Source organism: Lepus europaeus, chromosome 5 (assembly GCF_033115175.1).
Source record: "Lepus europaeus isolate LE1 chromosome 5, mLepTim1.pri, whole genome shotgun sequence".
NCBI classification, from domain to species: Eukaryota; Metazoa; Chordata; class Mammalia; order Lagomorpha; family Leporidae; genus Lepus; species Lepus europaeus.
Window position 1 is genome coordinate 6,192,395 of NC_084831.1, and position 21,666 is coordinate 6,214,060.

General features: G+C 58.5%; 1 protein-coding gene across 5 annotated transcripts in view; it reads left to right on the forward strand.

Moving 5' to 3' along the window:
* Positions 1 to 321: 321 nt before the first annotated feature.
* Positions 322 to 21,666, forward strand: part of PIK3CD (phosphatidylinositol-4,5-bisphosphate 3-kinase catalytic subunit delta) — a 41,129-nt gene continuing 19,784 nt past the window's right edge. For 2 of the 5 annotated variants that reach the window (XM_062190389.1, XM_062190393.1), the window contains exons 1-2: positions 322 to 438; positions 16,736 to 16,850. The gene's annotated coding sequence lies outside the window, so the exon portion shown is untranslated. Of the gene's footprint in view, positions 439 to 15,380; positions 15,462 to 16,735; positions 16,851 to 19,627; positions 19,714 to 21,666 lie in introns of those variants that run through there. The other 3 variants (XM_062190390.1, XM_062190392.1, XM_062190391.1) reach the window with 3 other exon arrangements.

Sequence of the window (21,666 nt, forward strand, 5' to 3'; positions counted from 1 at the left end):
GAAGCCTCTGCGGTAGCCCTGCTCCGCTCCTTAGGGCCTTGGAGCGGGCGCCTCGCCCTGGCCTCGGGTTCGCCCTGGTTCCTGCCCGTCCCCTACTCAGGCCCCTGTACAAACTCCAGGGCGAGGGAATGCGGAGGTTTGTGGGCTGTTAGGGCCTCCGTTGGGGTGTTTGCCTTTGGATGAACTGAAAACTTGTTTAGAAGCAGGGCAAGGTGCAGCTCCCAGGGCCCCACGGGGATGCTGCACCCCGGCCGCGCGCGAGGGGGGCGGGGCAGGCGCAGAGGCACTGTTGTTTTTCCTGTCGCGAGCGAAAAGGAAACAAAGTGGGCAGCGCAGGGTGCCGGCTGTCAGCGCCGCCTCTCTCCCTCGGGGTGCACTCGCACCCAGCGCCTTCGCCCTGAGCGGCCGCCCCAGCCCCTGCCTGCCGCGCCCGGACCGGTAAGCGCTCGCCCCGGCGCCGTCTAGGGTGGTGGGAGGCGGCCAGGGCCAGGGGCTCCGGGGAGCGGGGGCGGCGCTCGGGTCCTGGCAGGCTCGGGTACAGAATCCCCGAGCGCCCTGAGCCTAGGGGCCTTCCGGGTTGAGCGAGCGCGGCATAGGGCGCCCCCGGGGCCGGGCCGCCGGGAACTGGGTCCGGGCTACACTTGGAGACCGCGGCCGGCCCCTGCGCCCCCGTCCAGGGAGAAGCGCACAGCTCCCCTGCGCCGGGACTGCGGGCGCCGCTGAGCCGGAACAGGGGTCCGGGGTGCGCTCCCGGCGGCGGTGCGGACGGACTCCCGTGCACCTACGGCGGTGCGGGTAAACGGGAAGCACTCCTCAGAGTGCGCTCGGCTCGGAGCACAGGCGAGGCGGTCGGAAGGAGCGCCCCAGCCCGGCGGCCGCGTCCCACCCGCGCTAAGCGCGCCCCGCGTGGCGCGCGGAGAGCATCGCACACCGCTCCGCCTGCGCCCTGGCCCTGCGCGGGCGAGCGGGGCTCGGAGTTTCCGGGCGCCGTGCCCCGGTGCGGGGACCCGCCAGCCCGCCCGCGCTGCCCCCCTGGTTCACGAGAGCGGCGCGGGCGAGATCAGCCCCCAGATCTGCGGCCGAGCCGGGGTTACGCGGCAAAACCGCCTCCAGCTCTGCATTTCCGGACTTTGTTTTTTTTTAAATACTCTTACCCGTAATTCAGCCTGAATGGGGCTTTTTTTTTTTTTTTTAAGTCGTGTTTCTTGGATTTTTTTTTTTTTAATTTAGATTTTTCTCCTCTCTGCCTGCTTCTTTGAGCTGGACAGGGGCACCAGGGTGACCCTTCGTGGGCTCCCAGGCGAGGGGTCTTGCGCAGCCGGCCCCGCTCTGCCCTACCTAGAGCGTCAGCCAAGCACCTGTAGAGGCCCTGATGGACGGGAAAAAGAGAGGGTGGGACTTCGGAGGCCGGGGTGGGGGCGCCCTGAGCGGCTGCCTCCTGGGTCCTGGAGCCGCACCCTCGGGCACGTTTGCTCCTAGAGCTGATGGAGTAGCTTTTGCTGGCTCAGGTGCACCTTTGAGGAGGGGCCTGTGGGTCTTGAACCCCGCCAAGCCGCTTCGCCAGCGCTTCTGAGACGCCCCAACCTGCAACACCTCCAAGACTGGGGCACGGGGGGGGGTCCCCCGTGCCTTTGGGGAAGGGGTGTTTGTCCTGTCTCAGCATCCCAGGGATTTGGAGCCCAGGGCTCAGCGACTTCCAGGAGAGCTGGACTCCACCTGGTGCTGCTGTCAGCGGTCCTGTAGGGACCCCGCCCCGCCCCCGCCCCAAAGACTTGATCTTGATCGTTTCGTGCAGTCGTGTTTTCGGCTAAACGCCTGTAGGAGCCGAGTGGATGTCTCCCAATTACAGTCGAGGCAAACGCAGTACCCCAGGGACCCACACAGTTTACCAGTAGCTGACCCAGAATCCTGGCTTTCAGCCCCCAAGTGTTTGGGCCATCGGGAGGGCCTGGTGCTCACCTGGAAAGCCAGCCCCTGCCCCTGCCCCTGCCCCTGCCCTCCACAGGCCTGTGAGATCTGGGGACACAGCTCCTCTGGCGTGCGAGGCTGCAGCAAACCCGGGAGCTGGAACTAGAGGTTTCGCTTTTGCAAGCCCTGGGGCGCACATGCTAGCCCCCCAGCATTTCCGCGGCCTGCCGGAGTTTGATTTCTTGATATCGGGATGTGTCTGTCTGGGCTGGAAGACACCCTGGGGGGCGATGGGGGAGTGTGCTTAGAACCCAGTTGCCGGCTGTAGAGATGTCTGAACACCTCCCGCCCTCCATGCTGGTGTTCAACCGAGCAGAGGCTGCATGGCCCCCCAGATACGTGTGGAGTTAGGGTGCCTGCCTGGGGGCGCTCCCAGCCACACCCGTCTCTGCTTCCCAAGGGACCAGCAGGCCACGCTGAGGAGGGAAGGGCCCAGGAGGCATGGCTGGGGCTGTGCTGGGGGCTGCGGCCTTGTCTTCTCGCCCATTTGCTGTGTTGAGCAAGGCTCTGAGGAGATCTCACTGGGAGCCAGGGGTTGTGCTGGGAACAAGGTGGTCAGACAGGAAGGGCGCCAGCCCTGGGGGGCTGGCTGGACGCATAGTCCACACATCGACCTGAGCGTTTGCACCCAGTACTGCTGTGTCCGGAGAGTGGGGGGAGGGGGGGCGGCGGCGGCAAAGGGTCAGTTCCTGACCCTGTTTTTCTTCAAGTGCACAATTAAAGGGAGAAGTGAACGTGCAACTTATGAAGCAATCCCCCTCGGCTGGCTTATTTGTCAAGACCATTTTGTGTAGAGAGCATCTCCCTCCCTCTTCGGACCAGCTGCTGCTGTGGGTCTGATGGCAGAAGCTGGTGGCCCCCAGCCAGGAAGACTCCCGGCACCCCACGAGGGACAGCCGTGGGTCACTGCTGGAGGACATGGCCAGGAAGGCAGGTGCTGAACCCATGGCCAGCCCAGGGGACGGCAGGGGCCCGGCAGGTTGGCCATCGCCAGTTTCGTGCACAGCCGAGGCCTCCACCTGCCTCCTCGCCGTGGATACAGCCTGAACCGTCTGGCATTTTCTGGATGGAAATCCCCAGCAATCATAGCAGAAAAGCTGTCAGTTTCGAGGTGGAACAAAATTAAAAACCAGGGAACCTCCCTCCTCTTTCTCTGCGACAAACACTACGGCTGTCCGTGGGGGCACAAAGTGTGGCCCCTCTCCCTCCCTCCCTCCCCAGGGGCCAGCCCAGCCCCTGGGGCCTGCGCCAGTGTCCGCGGGGGCTGCAGGCTGGCTGCGCTGCACAGGACTGCCTGCTGATCCCACGTGCAGGCAGACCCCTGGGCCTGCCCTTCCCTCAGGGTGCGGCTGGGAGACCTTGCTTCCACTTAGAGAAGGTGCTGGAGTGGGGGAAGCCATGGAGGGCACACCTGGCCCTGGAACAAACCACCAGACTCTTGGTGGCGTAAAACAATGGAAGCTTATTCTTGCGCTGTGGAGGCTGAAGTCCCTGATCCAGGTGTCAGTGAGGCCTGGCCCCTCCCAGCCCCTGGCGGCTCTGCCACGCCTGGGTTTGTGGCCTGCTCCCTCCAGCCTCTGCCTCCCTCTCTCCGGGGCCTCCGCCTGTGTGTGTGTGTGTGTGCGCGCGTGCGCGCTCTCTTTCCTCTTCTGGTGCTTCCTTTTATTTTTTCATTTGAAAGACAGAGACAGACAGACAGACAGACAGATGTAAAGACAGCTCCTATTTGCCGGTTCATTCCCCAAATGCCCACCATACCAGGGGCTAGGCCAGGGCCAAAGCCAGGCATGCAGTCTGGGCCCCACACGGGTGGCAGGGGCTTTGTCTCTTATTAAGGACATTTGTCACTGGATTGCAGGCCCACTGGGGTCACCCAGGATGAAGTCATCGAGATCCTTGAGTTAATGACATCTGCAAAGACCCTTTTTCTATATAATCATTTCTCCAAATAACCCACAGGTTTTGGGGTCGAGACTGGGGCGCCTCTCTCCCGCCACCCTCCAGCCCACAGCAGGTGCACGGGGCTGTTTCTTCTGCATTTCCCAGGGCAGATGTCAGGTGTCCTCACCCTGTTCTGCCACTTTCCCCTGGGTGACCCGAGGCGAGTATTTCAGTCCCCACCCAGTGGTCTCTGCTGTCCCATCGTCCGGAGCCTGCCCGCTGCTTCTCTTTCCCCATTGTGGTGGACTGACAGCCACCTTAGCTGTCAGCTCTGCTGACCGTGCCCTCCCTCCCTCCCTCTCCAAGGCCCCTGGGGACCTAGGAGCAGGGAAACAAACTGAAGCTTCGATCCCCGTCCTTTTCTGTTCCTCCCTCCTTGTCTTCCACAAGGGGGTGCTCACTGGCCCCAGCCTCTTCTCTGCTCTCCCAGGCTCTGGCCACCTGCCCTGCCCCTGCTGTGTCCCCACGTCCTTCCCCGGGAACCGGAATCACCCAGCTTGCCTGCACACTTTCCTGGGATGGAGCTGGTGGTGCTGGGAGGGCTTTGAGTGGCCCCTTCCCCATCATGGAAACTTGTAGGAGTGAGATGGGATGAGGAGGGGGCTCCGGGATTCTCTGGGCACACTGGACCCTTCTCTGGCCTCTGGGGGCTGGGCGAGCCTGGCTGTTTTCACTGGGGTTGTGAAATCGGGGAACAATGCTTCCTCATCAACAGGGAAGCAGAATCATAGCCAGTACCGAAACTTCACAAGTTGTTCTCAACACCCGCTGCTCTCAGCTGCTCTGTCTGTGCGGGGGCACCTCGGGCAAACCCTTTCCCCTCTGAGCCTCGGCGTCCAGCAAAACCGCACCAGCAGTGCCCGCCCTGGGCGTCTGTGGGAGCTCAGGTATCTCCCGTGTCCAGTGCCAGACACAGGGCCCCCAGCGGTGTCTGTGGAGGAGCTGGGATGAAGTGGGAGATGGGAGCCCCTTCTTTAAATTAAAGATTTGTTTATTTTATTTGAAAGGCAGAGTTACAGAGAGAGAGAGACAGAGAGAGGGAGAGAGAGAGAGACAGAGACAGAGACAGAGAGAGAGACACACAGAGAGAGATCTTCCATTGGCTGGTTCACTCCCCAAATAGCCAAAACAGCCAGGCTGAAGACAAGAACCTGGCATGCCATCTGGGTCTCCCACGTGGGTGCAGGGGCCCGAGGACTTGAGCCATCTTCCACTGCTTTCCCAGGACACAGCAGGGAGCTGGATCAGAAGTGAAGCTGCCGGGACTCGAACCGGTGCCCGTATGGGATGCCGGGACTGCAGGTGGCAGCTTTACCTGCTAGGCCACAGCGCCAGCCCCGCCTTTTACTTTTTATAGACCCATTTTAATTTAGTGCCCTTAGTGAGCATATGCTTTTTAAATCCCCATGTTCATGTTTTAATTGCAGCAAAAGCTACAAAGCATCAAAGTTGCTGTTTTCACCCTGGGAAAGCGAAGTTTGCTGGCGTGTGGTGCGTTCACCCAGCTGTGCGGTCATCACCACCACCCATCCCCAGGGATTTCTTTCAGTTTGCAAAACTGAAATCCTTTCCCCACTAAACACCCACTCCCCTTCCTGTCCTCCGGCTCGAGGAGTTTGGTGGCTCCAGGGCCTTCGCAGAAGTAGAACCCCCTCCCCTCCCCGCCTCAGTGTGTTTGCCCTTGTATGCCTGGCTCATTTTTTGAATGTTTATTTTATTTATTTTTGTCTGCTTGAAAGGCAGAGCTACAGAGAAAGGGACAGAGACAGAGAGATCTTCCATCCACTGATTCGCTCCCCAAATGCCCCCAGGAGCCAGGCCTGGAACTCCATCCGGGTCTCAAGCATTTGAGCCGTCCTCTGCTGCCTCCCAGGATGTGTTAGCAGGAAGCTGGATCAGAGGTGGAGCAGGGGCTGGCGCTGTGGCATAGCAGGTTAAGCCATGTCCGCAGTGCCAGCATCCCATGTGGGCGCTGGTTCCAGCCCCAGCTGCTCCATTTCTGATCCAGTTCCCTGCTAATAGCCTGGGGAAAGCATCAAAAGATGGCCCAAGTGCTTGGGCCCCTGCACCCAAGCATGACGCTCCTGGCTCCTGGCTTCGGATCGGTGCAGCTCCAGCCGTTGCGGCCATCTGGGGAGTGAACCAGAGGATGCAAGACCTCTCTGACTCCCCATCTCTCCCTCTCTATATATAACTCTTTCAAATAAATAAACAAATCTTTTTTTAAAAAAAAGAAGCAAAAATGTTCACATCGTTTGAAAAAAGAAGTGGAGTGGCCAGGACTGGAACCGGCGCTCTGGTGTGGGATACAGGTGTCCGGAGCAGCGCCACATGGCTGCCCCGGGGCCGGCGTATTTGGTGTCTTGAAGACGCAATCGCATTGTGCCGTGGACTGGAATTTCTTTCCGTTTTTAAGCCTGAACCTTCAGTTGTGTGTGCTGCGCGCTTCTGATTACCCGTCCGTCCGCTGGTGGGCGCTGGGGCTCTCTGAACAGGCGTGTGCGGTAGCGACCCCGGCCCTGCCCTGGTCCTTGCTGGCTTGTGTGCAGAAGCTGAGCCCCTGGGGGGCACGCTCGTTGTATTTTTCATTTTCTGAGGAAGTCGGCGCGGATGGTTGTGCTCTGCTGTCTCTCACCCGCCAGCGTCTCGCTAGCAATTTCCCACGTTGGGCCACAAGCTATGCATCCTCTGAGGGCCGGCGGGGACACCACGTGCACAGACGGCCGTGCGGCCTGTTGCTTCCAGACAAACACCGCCTCCAAGCGCCGTTAGCAGGGATGGGCCTGCGCTTAAGCGGCTGGCTGGGATGGCCCCGCACTGGAGTGCCCGCGTCCATGTCCCGACTCCGCTCCCAGTTCCAGATCCTGGAAGCGCGCACCCTGGGAGGTAGCGCTGATGGCTGAAGCAAGACCTGGACTGGGTTCCCAGCTCCCAGCTTTGACCTGGCGCAGCCCTAGCCCTGGCCTTTGTGGGAATTTGGGGAGTGAAGCAGTAAATGAAAACTCTGTCTCTCTGCTCTCAAAAAAAAAAAAAAAAAAATTACTGTATTTGATGCCCCCCCCCCACTGCGGGAATTAGCATGTCAAAGACATCGAACACGTTTGTGGCTCTTGGAGGGAAATGGTTTGCTAAGACTGGACCCACTTATTCCAGTGACACCGGAGGGTCTCACCCAGCGTTGATCAGTAGTAACAGAAATGTTTTGCAAGTAGGGCCCCAAAGCAATCCCTTCAGTGCTTTTCTCCTAATGCCCGTGAAGTTAAATAGCTTTCTGGCTGTCGGCTGGTTTGCTGCACTTTAACCTTTGACCCCTGGAACTGGATGCAGACACAAACCGCAGCTCCTGCTTTCCTGCTGTGTGACGCGGAGAGATCACTGGAGGTCTCTGAGCTTCCACCTCCTTGTTGTAGAATGAAGCGAGTGGGATCCATTCCTGGTTCGTCTGAATGTTCAAATGAGATGAGCTGGGTAATGAACGCCACTAAGCACAAAGCTGATGCTCAGTGAACGTTAGCTCTTCTGATCACTGCTTTAAAATAAGGCCACGTCTCTGTTCCCCTCAATATTCATCCTTTTTACTATTAAAGATTCTTTCAAAAAGGTATTTAAACTTTTAAAATTTATCTGAAAGGCCGAGAGAAAAAGAGACAGACAGACATCTGCCCTTTCACTTCTCGAAAGCCCACGACAGCTGGAGCTGGGCCAGGCTGAAGCCGGGACCCCAGGACTCAGTCCAGGTCTCCCACGTGGGTGGCAGGGACCCAAGTACTGGGGCCATCGCCGCTGCCTCCCAGGGTGCTCATCGGATGTAACAGGGAGCCAGGGTTGCGGAGAGAACCCAGGCATTCCGATGCGGGAAGCAGGTGTCCCAAGCTCGTCTTAACCGCTATGCCAAACGCCTGCCCCTCATCCTGTCTCAACAAGGAGCGATGGTCTACACTGGAGCCGCAGGGATTCGGTCAATCGTAGGGATCCGTTTTGCTGCCACAGGGGCAGAGGACCCTGGAAGGGGAGCTGACCCCTGCTCTCCGTCCAGTGGCCCACGTGCGTGTGGCTGGGTGTGGCAGTGAGCCTCCAGGAGCAAGCAAATGGACTGTTCTCCAGGGACTCCACTGAGCGGGGGAGGAGGGGCCGGCGGCCCTGGCAGGGGTGCTCTCCAGGGCCCTGGGTCCCCTGTGCCCTGCAGCCTCTGTCGTTTGGAAACTGGGGATCCAGAGGCTGATTGGTGGTTTCCTCCAAGTCCCGAATCCATCTTGGTGACTCGAGCTGTCTACACCCAGCTGTTCCTTCATGCAATTGGGGAAACTGAGGCAGCCCAGGCATTGCAGGGGGAACGACCTGGGACTTGGGCACTGGCTGGGGTCCCAGGATGTCTGCTCGTGAAACCCTCCCCTTCCCTCCCCAGTGGGCCCCAGGCAGCCTCAAGTCGGGGCCCAGGCTGCGCTCCGCGCACGTCTTCCTCCTCACTGCCGGCCAGCGGCTGAGCAGGGAGCTCACCCAGCCAGGATCTGGGTCTCAGATGAACGTCCCGATGAGAAAGTTCTTCTAGGGGAAAACCACCAAAAACCCCCAGCTTTCCCCCTTCCCCGCCCTCTCAACCATCTCCATTCAAGGTGTTTCTCACGTTCAAAACCAGCGACAGGATGACCTCAAAGACCACGCCCACTGGTTCCGAGAGTCCGGGAGCCAAATCACTTGAGTCCTGTCCCCGTGCCGCGGGAGCTCACTCACTGTCATTTGGAAACCGGTGATGAAGTGTGGCCTCGTAGAACGCCCTGCACGGACACGTGGCGGTTTCTGAAGCTGCCCGTGGCTTTGTGTTGCCAGCAGCCCTGTGCCTGAATGAATAGACAGCTAGCTTTGTGTTCCTGTCGAAGCAAAAGGCCAGAGTGAGGCGGGTCAGGAGTGGGCATTCAGCGTGAGGATGCGCGCATCTCATCAGCGCCCTGGCCGCGGACTCCAGCTTCTTACACAAGCGGAGACGCCCAAGGGACCGGGTTCCTGCCAGCCTGTGGGAGATCAGCATTGAGTTCCTGGCTCCCGGCTGCAGCCCTGGCCCAGCCCAGCCATTGTGAGCATTTGGAGAGTGAACGAGAAGATGGGAGTGCTGACTCTGTCTCTGTCTCTGTCTCTGTCTCTCTCTAACTTTCTCTCTTTCTGTCTCACTTTCTCTCTCTCTCTGCCTCTCAAATTAAGAAAACCTTGGATGCTTTGACGCTTAACACGTGGGTGCCCAGGACGATTGCTTCAGCCTCTGTGTTCTCAGCTGAATATTGGCATCACAGTGCCTTTCTCTGGCCCGTGGTAGGTGCTGCACACTTAAAACAGGGCAGGTTTTGCCCTCGGGTGAATGTCTGTTGAGGCCCACACCATGGGAGGGGATGCACCCTCAGTGACAGGTGTGTGTCCCAAGTCATGGAGTTCTGCAGGAGCGGTGGGGCTGGCTCTGCCATTCCCTTCTTTGCCCCTCCAGGAATGGCTCATGTGCAATGTGTGGAGCGTAGATCAAGGTGTACCCCCTTTTGATTGATAACTGCTGGGGCGGACGCTTGGCCTAGCCATTACGACACTCGTGCACCATACGGGAGAAGCTGAGTTTGAGTCCTGGCTCCGCTCTTGAGCCCAGCTTCCTGCCAACGTGTGCCCCGAGAGTCAACAGGTGGTGACGCAAGTGCTTGGGCCCCTGCCACCCACATGGCAGACCCAGACTGAGCTCTGGGCTTCGAGCTTTAGCCTGGCCCAGCCCTGGCTGTTGCAGGCATTTGGGAAGGGAACAGGTGTATGGGAGCGCTGTCTCTCTCTCTGTCTCAGCCTCTCAAATGAATGACTAAAAAAATAATAATAGTTATAATTTCTCTGTTCCTTAGTAACCTGTTCCAAGGGTTTCAGTGTTTCTGGATTTTTCTAGCCCTTTGGGGTTGCAAGGAGCTTGAGATGTCAGAGGGGAGAGCTGTTGGAGGGGAGGTCTTGGCCAGGCTGGTTCCTTCCTCCCCGCAGGGTGGTCACCGCCGCAGGTGACCCTGGTTCTGGCCCTGGACTCCGAGCTGGCTCTGTCAGCCAGGTGCCGCACAGCAAGCTCTCGCTTGGATAAGCCATTCGGGAGGCAGCCATCCTGGGGGGCCCTCGGGCTGTGGGTTCACAGGGGGCGTGGCTGGGAGATGGTCAGGCCAGCAGTAGCCTTGACCCTGACAGGCCACGCTTCTCCAACTTTCCCAGCCACAGGAGGGGAACTGTGCGACCCTGGCCCCCATCGCCCACCCGAGCTGTGACCTTGCTTTGAAGCCTCGCCTTCTATTTTTAGCACCAGCATTACTGTCCGGCTCCGGCCATGCTATATCCATGTTTATTTTCCTGTAAAGATGGGCCCCCCTGGATGCTCTGGGAACTGTTTATGTTTGTTCTGTGGCTTCCGCTACTCCCAGCAGCAACTCCAACCTTAGTGGGAGAGATGGGGATTAGGACAACATCATGGGATGAACAAACATGAGAAATGTGTAGGGTTTTCTTTTTCCTTTTAAAGATTTATTTATTGATTTTGAAAGGCAGAGTTACAGAGAGAGAGAGAGAGAGAGAGAGAGAGAATTCATTCCCCCAAATGGCTGCAATGGCCTGTGCCGAAGCCAGGAACTTCTTTCAGGTCTCCCACATGGGTGCAGGGGCCCAAGGACTTGGGCCATCCTCTGCTGCTTTCCCAGGCCATAGCAGGGAGCTGAATCAGAAGTGGAGCTGCTGGGACTCAAATCCAGCGCCCATATGGGATTCCGGCGCCCTAGGCAGCGACTTTACCAGGTGTGCCCCCACACCACACAAGTGGTCACCTGTGTTTTTTTTTTTGTGTGTGTGTGTGTGTGTTTGTAATTCCTGCCAACCGTTCACACTGCCTGGCTCAGTCTAATTCAATAGATAGAAAGTTTGCTTCAGGATTTTTCTCTCCTGGGTTCCTAGGACGTTCAGCTTTGGTTTTACAGAGATAGATCTTTCTTTTCACACCCATCTCACATCTATTTGTGCGAGAATCGCATGATGTAATTATAAAGGCACCAGACTGGCACTGACACGGGGACATGAGGAGGCCAGAGGCTGGGCCTGACGCCTGGCACCACAGTCGGTCCCATGTGGGCTGCTGCTGACCAGTGGGTCCAGCGGTTCAGAGAGGGCAGCATGGTCACAAGCCTCCCGGATGCTGCTAGGGAGACTGGGGTGAGCCCTCGGAGTCACAGAGCCTGGCTGGAGCTGGGGCTCCACTTAGAGCTCCCAGATAAACCCCAGGAGCTCCCTGCTTCAAGGATGAGCAGGGAACGCTGTGGGGCAAGCGGTGTGGGCGTGTCCCACTGGCAGCATCCGGGCTTGTGCTTAATCCCCATCACCCGTGTCCTTACCTCCGGACAGCACTTGTAGTACTTGCTCCACGCTAGCAGTATCTGGTCACTGGGGATACACAGAGGCTACTGTGAAATGCAATGCAATATAGACATTTGTGAAAACATGCGGTTAATTGATGGGTGTATTTTGGTGCACAAAATGTTTGAAATCCGGGCAAAGTTTTTGCATAACGCACATTCCCCGTGAACTTCTTGGAGACCTCTCTTATGTTCCAAGATAAACGTATCTTTTACTTCCGTTTCCAAGACCTTTTTGAAGTGCCCTTGTACCAAGCCCATTCTTTCTCACGACACTTGTGTGATAGGAACTATTGTGACACCTACTGTACAGAAAAGGCATGTCGCTTTCCTAAGCGGTGCCACGTAGAGAGTGGCACAGCTGCTCTCAACCCTGCCCTGTGCTTGTTTCCAGACGAAGCGCTTAGCTGGGGCAGGGGAGTCTGTGTCCTAGGCAGGAGATCTGTGGAGACCCACTGAGTGCTGGTCCCCACCGCAGAAGGGGCTTCCGGCTCCTTTCTCCTCTGTCTGTACCCAACTCCTCACCAGGACGTGCTTGGCTCCTGGGCAAAGTCCTTGCTCTTTTTTTTTTTTTTAATAAAGATTTATTTTATTATTTGAAAGGCAGAGTTACAGAGACAGAGGGAAAGAAAGGTCTTCCATCCACTGGTTCACTCCCCAAATGGCCGCAATGGCTGGAGCTGGGCCAGGCTGAAGCCAGGAGCCAGAGCTTCCTCCAGGCCTCTATGTGCATGGCAGGGGCTCAAGGACTTGGGCCATCTTCCATTGCTTTCCCAGGTGCAGTAGCAGGGCACTGGATGGGAAGTAGAGCAGCTGGACTCGAACCGGTTCCCATATGGGATGTCAGTGTTGCACGTGGCAGCTTTACCTGCTACACTGCGATGTCGGCCCCAGTGTCCTTGCTCTGGGTGGTCCCGGGTGCAGTTGGCTTCCTGGGCCCTGGTCCTGTACAGTGAATGGCCAGGAGCACACGTCTTTGGGTACCCTCCCTGCCTTGGTCTACCTGTGTCCTCTCCCAGAGGACACAGGGCCTGGCCTCCTTGCCCAACTTGTCTATTTTTGGAAGTTGGACTAGGAGTCTCGGGCGGGCTGGTGGCACATCCAGCCCCCTGCATTGGCCCCGGGAGAGGTAGTGTGGCACGGTGGTAAGAGCGAGGCTCCGGAGTTAACTCAGGTTCAAGCCTTGCCTCCCCGACCTCTCTCGGTGCAGCTGTAACCTCCATGAGCCCTGCCTGGGGCCCTGGCACGACAAGGCCCTGAGAAAGCGCACAGCAGGCCCCAGGGACGGGGCTGCCGCTGTGGCTCTGGGGACAAATGCAGTCCACGATGAGGGCGCTCTTGTTTAGAGATAGGGTCTGAGCCGATCCGAGAGGCAGAAGTGGCCCTGGCACCTGCTCTGGGAGTGGGAGGAGGTGGTGGGGCCCCGCCGAGGAGAGACAGAGGTGTCTCCAGGATTCTCCTCCCTTTAGCCCGGTGTGCTCTGCCTGCAGAGCTGGGGTCGGGGGGACACGTGAGCCAGACCCCAAGAGAGTGGGGTGAACCTGCCCTTCAGCAGACACTGGCACCCCCTGCCTCCCTGAAGGGGGCTGAGGTGAGGGCGGGAGAGGGGAACCAGGCCGACAGCCTCAGAAGCCAGGAACCGCCTGGGGCTCCTGAGCTGGGGACTGCAGTCGATGTCCTCCAAGTGATACAGCGGCCGTAGGGAACATACCAGCGTCCGCTCCGTGTCTCACTAATGTGCTGCGCGTGTACACTGTGATTTCTGATTATGGAGTTCAGACAGGTTAGTTATAAGAGACTTGTAAGATACAGATTTACCAAAGAAGGAAAAAAAAATCCATCACCTGCCTACCTTAGAATCCCAGAGGATCCTAACCTTTTCAGATTTTCTTTCTTTTAAAAACATTTTTATTTATCTGAAAGGTAGCCAGACAGAGAGACCGGTTTGAGTCCCGGGTGCTCCACTTCTGATGCAGCAGAAGATGGCCCAAGTGCCTGGGCCCCTGCACCCAAAGGGAGACCTGGAAGAAGCTCCTGGCTCCTGGCTTTGGCTGGGCCTAGCCCTGGCTATTGTGGCCATTTGGGGAGTGAACCAGCGGATGGAAGAGCTCGCTCTCTCGCTCTCTCTCTCTGCCTCTCTGTTTTTTTCTCTGTGTAACTCTTTCAAATAAATAAGTAAATTTTAAAGAGAGAGATTGATTCACTTTTGAAGGCAGCACAACACAGAGAGAGGGAGGGAGAGAGAGGGAGAGACCTCCCATCTGCCGGTTCACTCCTCAAATGGCTGCACAGCTGGGGTCGGGCAGACTGAATCCAGGAACCCGGAACTCCATCCAGGTCTCCCACATGGGTGGCAGGGCCCAAGCACTTGGACCACCTTCTGCTGCTTCCCCGGTGCATTAACAGGGAGCTGAATTGGAAGTGGATCAGCTTAGACTTGAATCCAATACGGGATGCCAGTGCTGTGGGCCGTGTAACCGGCTGTTCCGCAGGGCCAGCCCCTTCCGGGTACTTTTTGATGCTATTACTATCTCATTAGTTACTTACTGCTGTGTAACAAATTACCCGAAAATGTGGCAGCTTAAACCCCAAACATGTCTCATCTCCCAGTTTCTGAGCATCAGGAATTCAGGTGCAACGTGCCTGGTGGGGGGCTGGGGGGTTCTGGGGCAGGGTCCCTCCTGGGCTGCAGGTGTCTGGGGCTAAAGAGTTGCCCTGTGGGCAGGCCTCGGCGGCTCGCGGCTCTCAGTCCCTCTCCCTGGGAGCGTCTTCCCAGGGCTGCTCCAGTGCCCTTGCAACACAGCCATTGCTTGACCCCAGGGCAAGAGATGGGAGGGAGAGGGAGAGCCCAAGACGAAAACCCATGGTCTTTCATAACAGCGAGCCGGCACCAAGGAGCCAGGAGGCTGGTTTCTGCTGTAGCTCTCTGGCCTCTGCTCTCCTAGTGTTGTTTCTTTACCTGCCTTCCAGAGGGACGCCCCCATGTGCAGCCCCAGGCCAGGTCACTGGGTTCCATTGCTAACTGGGACCTTGTTCTTGAACTTGACTTTGGCTCAGGGGCCCACGCTGGAGAAAACAGGAGGCTTCCAAGCTGGAGGCTATGGCAGGACCTGGCTGGTGGGGAAGAAGCCCCCACGGTGGGGAGGGGAGGGGCAGGTTAGCCCAGAGGGCCAGAACTCTTTTGCTTATCCGAGAGTGGATCTTACTCAAGAGGGTCCCCATCCTGGGGACATGCTTCGGTCCTCACATCCCCTGCCCCCTCTGGCCGTGGGCCCCAAAGACTGTCCTAAGGCGACATGGGCCCTAACAGAGCCCAAAGGGCCCGGGCTCCGTGCCAGCCCAAACCGGCCCGGTGCTAATGGCGCGGCCTGGAGACTGGCCGGCGCGTGGGTCTGCAGAGGGCGCGTGCGGGACGGGAGCACCGGCTCCACGTTGAGGACTCCAGGGAGAACAACGCCCGACCCGCAGCATGGAAGGCTGCAGAAAAACGGAGTCCCCGCGCCAGTGTGCGGTAGGGACCACCGCGTCAGGCCTGCGGACCTCGCCGCGCGCACGCAGCTCGCGGTCAGCCACGGACCCGCTGCTGACGGTCCTGGGAAACCCAGTTATTTTCCAAGTCCGACTGTAAGAGGAGCCTGCGCCCAGCTCCGGGTCCCTTCCGGCTGCGCGGACGGTGCAGACAGCACCGACCACCGGCCGGCGGTGGGAGGAGGCCCGGGTGGAGGCCAGCGTGCGCCCGGCGGTCGCGGGGGTCGCGGAGCAGGTGCCGTGTCTCCATCGCGCCCTGCGGCCGTTAGCGCTCTGGCGCTTCGCCTGGCCGAGCGTGCGAGAATTTGCCGATGGTGCCCGCGCCGCGCGGCCGGCCCTCCTCATCCCCTCCCCCCGACCCCGCCCCGGCCCCGGGACGCCCCGCCCCCGGACGGCGCCCCGCCCCCCGGGCCCACCCGCGCCGCCCGGCGTCCCGGCCCCGCCCCGGGCCGCGCCCCTGCGCGGATGCCCGGGTCGCCCGCACTCCGGCGCGCCTGCCCTCGGGCCCGGGTGGGCTCCGCGCCGCCGCCCGCAGGCCCGCGCCCTCCTGTCACTCCGAGAACCGCCTGCCGTGTCCCCTGGGCAACCGTCTCCAGGGAGACCGCGCCCCGCCCCCGGCACCCGGTACGGAGCCCACCTGTGCGGGCGTCTGCGGGGTCCCAGTGTCCGTCTCCCCTCCCCCCACGACGTCCCGTCCCGCGCCGGGCTTTGTCCACCGGGACGGGGTGGGCAGGGTCGATCGAGGCGGTCGGGGGTGTAGGGCGTGGGGCTGGGGGCGGCGGGGGCGCTGTGATTCCCGGGTACCGGCCGCGCGACCTCGCCTCCCGCTCCACCTGAGCGCATCCTTTTGTGCGTGCAGCAGGGGCGGGGACGCTGGGTGTCTGGGCAGCCGCCCTCGCTGGGCACCCTCGGCCTTGCCCTTGAACCCGGAGGCCCGGTCAGCTTCCTCCGGAGCAGGCACCTGCTCCTGGGCGCCCCTGGGGAGCCCCGTCCTGGCTCCCTGGCTCCTGCCCTGAGTTTCTGCGGGCGGGCTCCCCGTGGGCCCCTCGTCTCTGGGCTGCTGTGCCCCCCCCCCCGCCTCTTGCTTTGTCCCTCCTGTTTTGGGAGCGCGTTCCCTACGGTCCTGTCTCCTTTGACTGCTGATAGTGACCTCGGCGCCAGCAGTGTGGCCAGCAGTGGGAGTGACTGTCTTTGCCTTCCGAAGACCCCTGGCTGCTGAGGAAGAGACTACCCCCCTACCCCGAACCCTGCAGCCCTGGGCTCCTGCCTCCTTCCAGGGTTTGGGCCAGCAGCCAGGTGGACGCCAGCTCGGACCCTGGGAGATGGGTTCCTGGAATGCACACCGCCGCTCTGCTGTTTCCCTCCCAGCCCGCCTAGTGGGTTCCAGATTGAGTGCCTGGGGCTGGGAGAAGGGAGGGTGTCTCTCTCACACACACACACACACACACACACACCCCGCTGGTGCTCTCTGTGGGGTCCGGTCAGTTCCAGGAGCCACCAGAGGCACAGGGAGGAGGCAGCCCCTCCCCTCCCCTGCAACCTACAGCAAGGAATTTACCTCTCCACCTGGGCCTTGAAAATAGGTCTGGTTGGGAAATCCAGACTCAAGTTCGAGAACCTGTCTTTGCAGCCGGGGAAGGGAACTCGTGCCCAGGCCGGGCTCAGAGCATCTAGTTTGCTTTCAAAATCAACGAACAGCTCCAGAAGGGGACTGAGCCCTCCGAACGTGCATTGCTGCCCAGGCACTGCAGGGGCTCCTGGGATTGGCTTCAGGACCCCCCCCCCCCCCCCCCCGCCAAGGGAGCTGCAGGTGGCATTGATGCCCGTGGTGGAGGGCCCATCCAGAGGTTTCAGACTCCTCATTGTCAAACGGTTTTCTTTCCTTTTCTTTCCGACAGATAAGGAGCTCAGAGTCGGATGAGGGCGGGATGAGCCTCGCTGGCCGAGGAGTTCCCCTCACCTGCCGGGCAGAGGGGCCTTTGCTGGGGGTCTTCCTTGCGCCATCCCGGAGAGGTAGGTTGAGGGAAGGGGCCAGGTGAGGGGGGGGGCCGAGATGCTTCGTGGAGAGGCTAAGAATTCCCACCAGACCCGCCCTCCCGACTGAGCCAGAGCAGGACCTGGATGTGGGACGAGTGTGCCCAGAGGAAGAGACTGACACAAATTTGCACTCAGAGGGAGGGGTGGGCGAGGCGAGCCAGACCTGGGCTTCCGGGGGGGGGGGGGGCCTGCTGCTTGGCCCCAGGAGCCCGGAGCCCACTTACAAGCCGTGGCCTTTGACATCTGGCTGCTGCAGGCCCGGGCCGGCCTGTCTGGGAGAGAAGAAACACTTTCCACTGGGAGGTTTCTGTGAGTTCGTTCTGGGGTGTGTGTGTGGGGGGGTGACAGTCCCTGCACCTGTGACAGGTGCTCTGGCCAGCACCTGGGATGCTGGCCTGGAAGATCAGTTTGCTCTGTCATTGTGCAGATAAAGGCACAGAGGAGAGACTGGCTCTGGCCGGGCCCTGGCCATGTGGCCCACTCTGGGGTCCTGGCGCCGTCCCTTGCACGCTCTGTGGTTGCATGGTGTGCTGTCTGGTGCATGGCGTGCTGTCTGCATAGGCCGAGGGTTCTGCTGGGGCGGCTGCTGTCGCTGCCGGGTGCAGAGGGGCCGGGGTGGGGCGGGGTCATCCTTGCAGGCTATCCTCAACCTCAACCAGGCGTCCTCCCAACTCTGCCAGAGCTTTGTAGACGGCTTTGCTGTTTGTGACTCTGTCTCTCCTCCCTGTGGCTCTGCCTTTCAAGTGAACAAATGCATCTTTAAAGGAAAATAAAGAATTGAAAACACAAATCCGTAAGAGAGCAGAAAAGTAGAGGATAGAGCAGGGCGAAGAGAGCAAACACTTGGACCATCCACGCAGCGAGGGGAGAGGGGAGCTGAGCAGAGAACTTCGAGGGTCCTGGGCTGTGGGGGCTCGGGAGGGGGGTTCTGGAGAGTTCCCAAGATGGGGGCTGGGAGGGCCGGGAGCAGGAAGAGTGGTTGGAAGTTTGTGTGAGAGCAACAGACTCTACTTCAGCCCACCTGGCGGAAGATGGCAGACTTCCTGGAGGCGGTGTTGTGGTCTCAGGCCAGGGAGGGAGAACAGGAGGACTAAGGGAAAGTTTGTAGACTCCACAGTGGGGGTGGACGCACGGCTGGCCTGGGGTTAAGACGCTGGTTCGGACACCTGCAACCCGTGTTGGAGCGCCTGGGTTCCAGTTTCCTCTCCAGCTCTTGACTCCAGCGTCCTGCTAATACAGACTCTGGGAGGGAGTGGTGGTGGCCCCAGTAGCTGCAGCCTGGCCCAGTGCTGGCTGTTACAGGCATCTGGGGAGTGAAAACGTGCATAGGAGCTCTCCCCCCATGCAACCCCTACCTGTCAAATACTCAAAATAAAATAAAGATTCTAAGGATTTGCTAATTTAATTGGAAGACAGAGTGACAGAGAGGGAGACAGACATATCTTCTTTCTGCTGGTTCACTCCCCAAATGGCTGCAACAGCCAGGGCTGGGCCAGGCGGAAGCCAGGAGCCTGGAGCGCCATCCAGGTCTCCCTCGTGAGTGGCAGGGGCCCAGGCACGTGGGCCATCTGCTGACCTCCCAGGTGCATTAGCAGGGAGCTGGATCAGAAACAGAGTAACCAGGACTCCAATATGGGATGTGACCGTCCCAAGCGGTAGTTTAATCCATTATGCCACAACTCCTGTCCCCAAATAAAATGTTTACAAAGCAACAGCAGGGCCTGTCCCGGCGGACTCCCCAAACTTAGCATCCTGGCCTAAACTCAGCCTCCAGGCACAGCCTTGAAGAACTTCCCTGGGGAAACTGGCCTGGAGGGAAGAGTGGCTCCGGGCTTCTGACAGGTGCTTGATGCTTTGTTCCCGCCAAGCATCCAGTGGAACGTCCTGTGCACAGCAGGTTTAGTGTCTCTAGAACTTGATTGTCCCGCTAAGAATGAGGCCGGCAGGTGTGAAAGACATAGACACAGGCCAAAAAACGAAAGAATTCAGAAGTGATCAACGTGGTGGTGGTTGTTATCAAAGCTCACTGACAAAGCAGTAAGCTCTTGACTGCTGTGCCAAAGTCCTGCCTCCTGAGAGATAGAACGAAAGACGGGAAGGGGGGGGGGGAGAGGGAGAGAGAGAGAGAGAGCTTCCCATCTGCTGGTTCACTCCCCAAAGCCCGTAATGGCCAGGGCTGGGCTGGCGCTGGAGCTGGAGTCAGGTGTGGGAGCTGGGAATCCAACCCAGGTACTCAGGTACTCCGATATGGGACGTGAGCATATTTTTAAAATTGTTTATTTATTTTCACTTTATTTAAATAGCAGAATCAGAAAGAGAGAGAACAACCAAGAGAGCCTCAGTCTGCGGGTTCACTACTCATCAAATGCTTGCAACGGCCAGGGCTGGGCCAGGCTGAAGCCAGGAGCACAGAGCTCTGTTGGGGCCTCCCATGTGGGTAGCAGGGCCCACATGCTGAGCCGTCACCCATGGCCTCCTGTATCAGCAGGCAGCTGGGTCAGAAGCAGAGGAGCCGGGGCCCAAACCAGTGTGGGATACAGGTGTCCAAGTGGCGTCTTAACCACGTACCCAACACCCACTCCAGAACGCAGGCATCGTAACCGCCAGGCTCTTAGATATCACAGCCATGATAGCAAACGTGAACATTTCAGCAGAAGAATTAGAAGGGAAAAAGGATTTCCAGAAAGTAGAACCAAAAGCCTTGAAGGAATTCTCTTGGTCTTACCCAGTGCCACGTCCTTAGCAACCTCTGCACCGTGCACCCCACGTGCAGGAAGAACCGAATGTGCGGAGGTACAAGCAAGCAGCCAGCTGTGCACCCTTGGAGGCCAAAGAGCAGGTAGGCCTGTGGAGCCTGGGGGTGCCGGCCCAGTGCCCAGGCTGTAGGTTGCTGTCCAGAGCGTGTCTCGCAGTGGGTCTAGAATTTCCATCACTGTCTGATCCTGAGGCCACGTCTGAGGGACTCGAGGAGGAAGGGGGCACTCTGTGCGTGGCTGTGGTGCTGGCAGCAAGGTGGGGTCTCTGGATAGAAGGTGCAGGGCACAAACTGGCCCCTGGGGTTGGTGGTCGTAGCAGTTTTATCATAGACATGCTTCTGCATTGTGGTTTCCACATAGTAGAGAATTATTTTTTTTCTTGTTCAGTTGTTTGTTTTTTCTGGAGTTAAAAATGACCTCATCTTGGAATGGGGTTTGGCAGAGTGGCTGAGCTACTGCTTAGGATGCCTGCATCCATGTCAGAGTTCCAGGGTTCAAGCCCCGGCTCTGCCTCTGATTCCAGTCCCCTGCTACTGCACAACCTTGGGAGCAGCAGGGCCCAGACCAAGTAGTTGGGTCCGGGCACCCATGTGGGAACCCCAGATTGAGTACTGGGCTCCTGGCTGCAGGCTGGCATTTGGAGAGTGAATTAGCATATGGAAGACGTGTGTCTGTCTGCCTGCCTCTCTGTTTATTTACCTTCCAAATAAAATTAAAATATTTTTTTAACAAAGACTCATTTCTTATTTATTTATTTATTTATTTTTATTTTTGACAGGCAGAGTGGACAGTGAGAGAGAGACAGAGAGAAAGGTCTTCCTTTTGCCGTTGGTTCACCCTCCAATGGCCGCCGCGGTAGGCGCGCTGCGGCTGGCACACCGCGCTGATCCGAAGCCAGGAGCCAGGTGCTTCTCTTGGTCTCCCATGTGGGTGCAGGGCCCAAGCACTTGGGCCATCCTCCACTGCACTTCCCTGACCACAGCAGAGAGCTGGCCTGGAAGAGGGGCAACCGGGACAGGATCGGTGCCCCGACCGGGACTAGAACCCGGTGTGCCAGCGCCGCTAGGCGGAGGATTAGCCTAGTGAGCCGCAGCGCCGGCCCAAAAAATTAAAATAATTTTTAAATAAAAAAACACAATTCCCTCATCTTTGTATTTGCTGTTTTCAGTGTACTAACTGCTAATTCTTTCTCAAACTCTCGCTGACCTTTGAAAAGTCTCCCAGTTGACGAAACATGTCAGGTGACGTGTGGTCCCCTCCCTGCTGACCCAGGGAGAGTCAGCTTCTCTACTTGTTACTTTTTAAAAAATTTTTGTATTTATTTGACAGATAGAGAGTGAGAGAGAGAGAGAGAAAGGTCTTCCTTACGTTGGTTCACCCCCCAAATGGCCGCTACGGCCGGTGCTGCGCTGATCTGAAGCCAGGAGCCAGGTGCTTCCTCCTGGTCTCCCATGTGGGTGCAGGGCCCAAGCACTTGGGCCATCCTCCACTGCCCTCCCGGACCACATCAGAGAGCTGGACTGGAAGAGGAGCAACCAGGACTAGAACCCGGCGCCCATATGGAATGCCGGTGCCGCAGGCAGAGGATTAACTAAGTGAGCCACGGCGCTGGCCCTAGCTTCTCTACTTGTAGCCAAGGGCTCTGACTGGCTGAGGGAGTAGTGAAGGGAATCCCATAATAATGATGAAGAGAAGATCCAACCGTACAACAGGTGTGCAGTCTACAGAGCAACCAGTCCGATTCAAAGCAAGTCAGCTAAGAAGGATATCTGTAAGGAAATGGATGGAGTTGATACATTAGCACTCAGTTTGCTGAATATTGAGGAGTTGTGTGGTTCTCTTGGGGAGTTTGGAGTAGAGATGGTGACTCATACACAGAAAACAAAGGAAATGAAAACTTAGGCAACTATCAACTACAGGAAAAACAAAAAGTTAAACAGTAAAAGCAAATCAGGGCCGGCGCCGTGGCTTAATAGGCTAATCCTCCGCCTGTGGCGCCAGCACACCAGGTTCTAGTCCTGGTTGGGGCGCCGGAT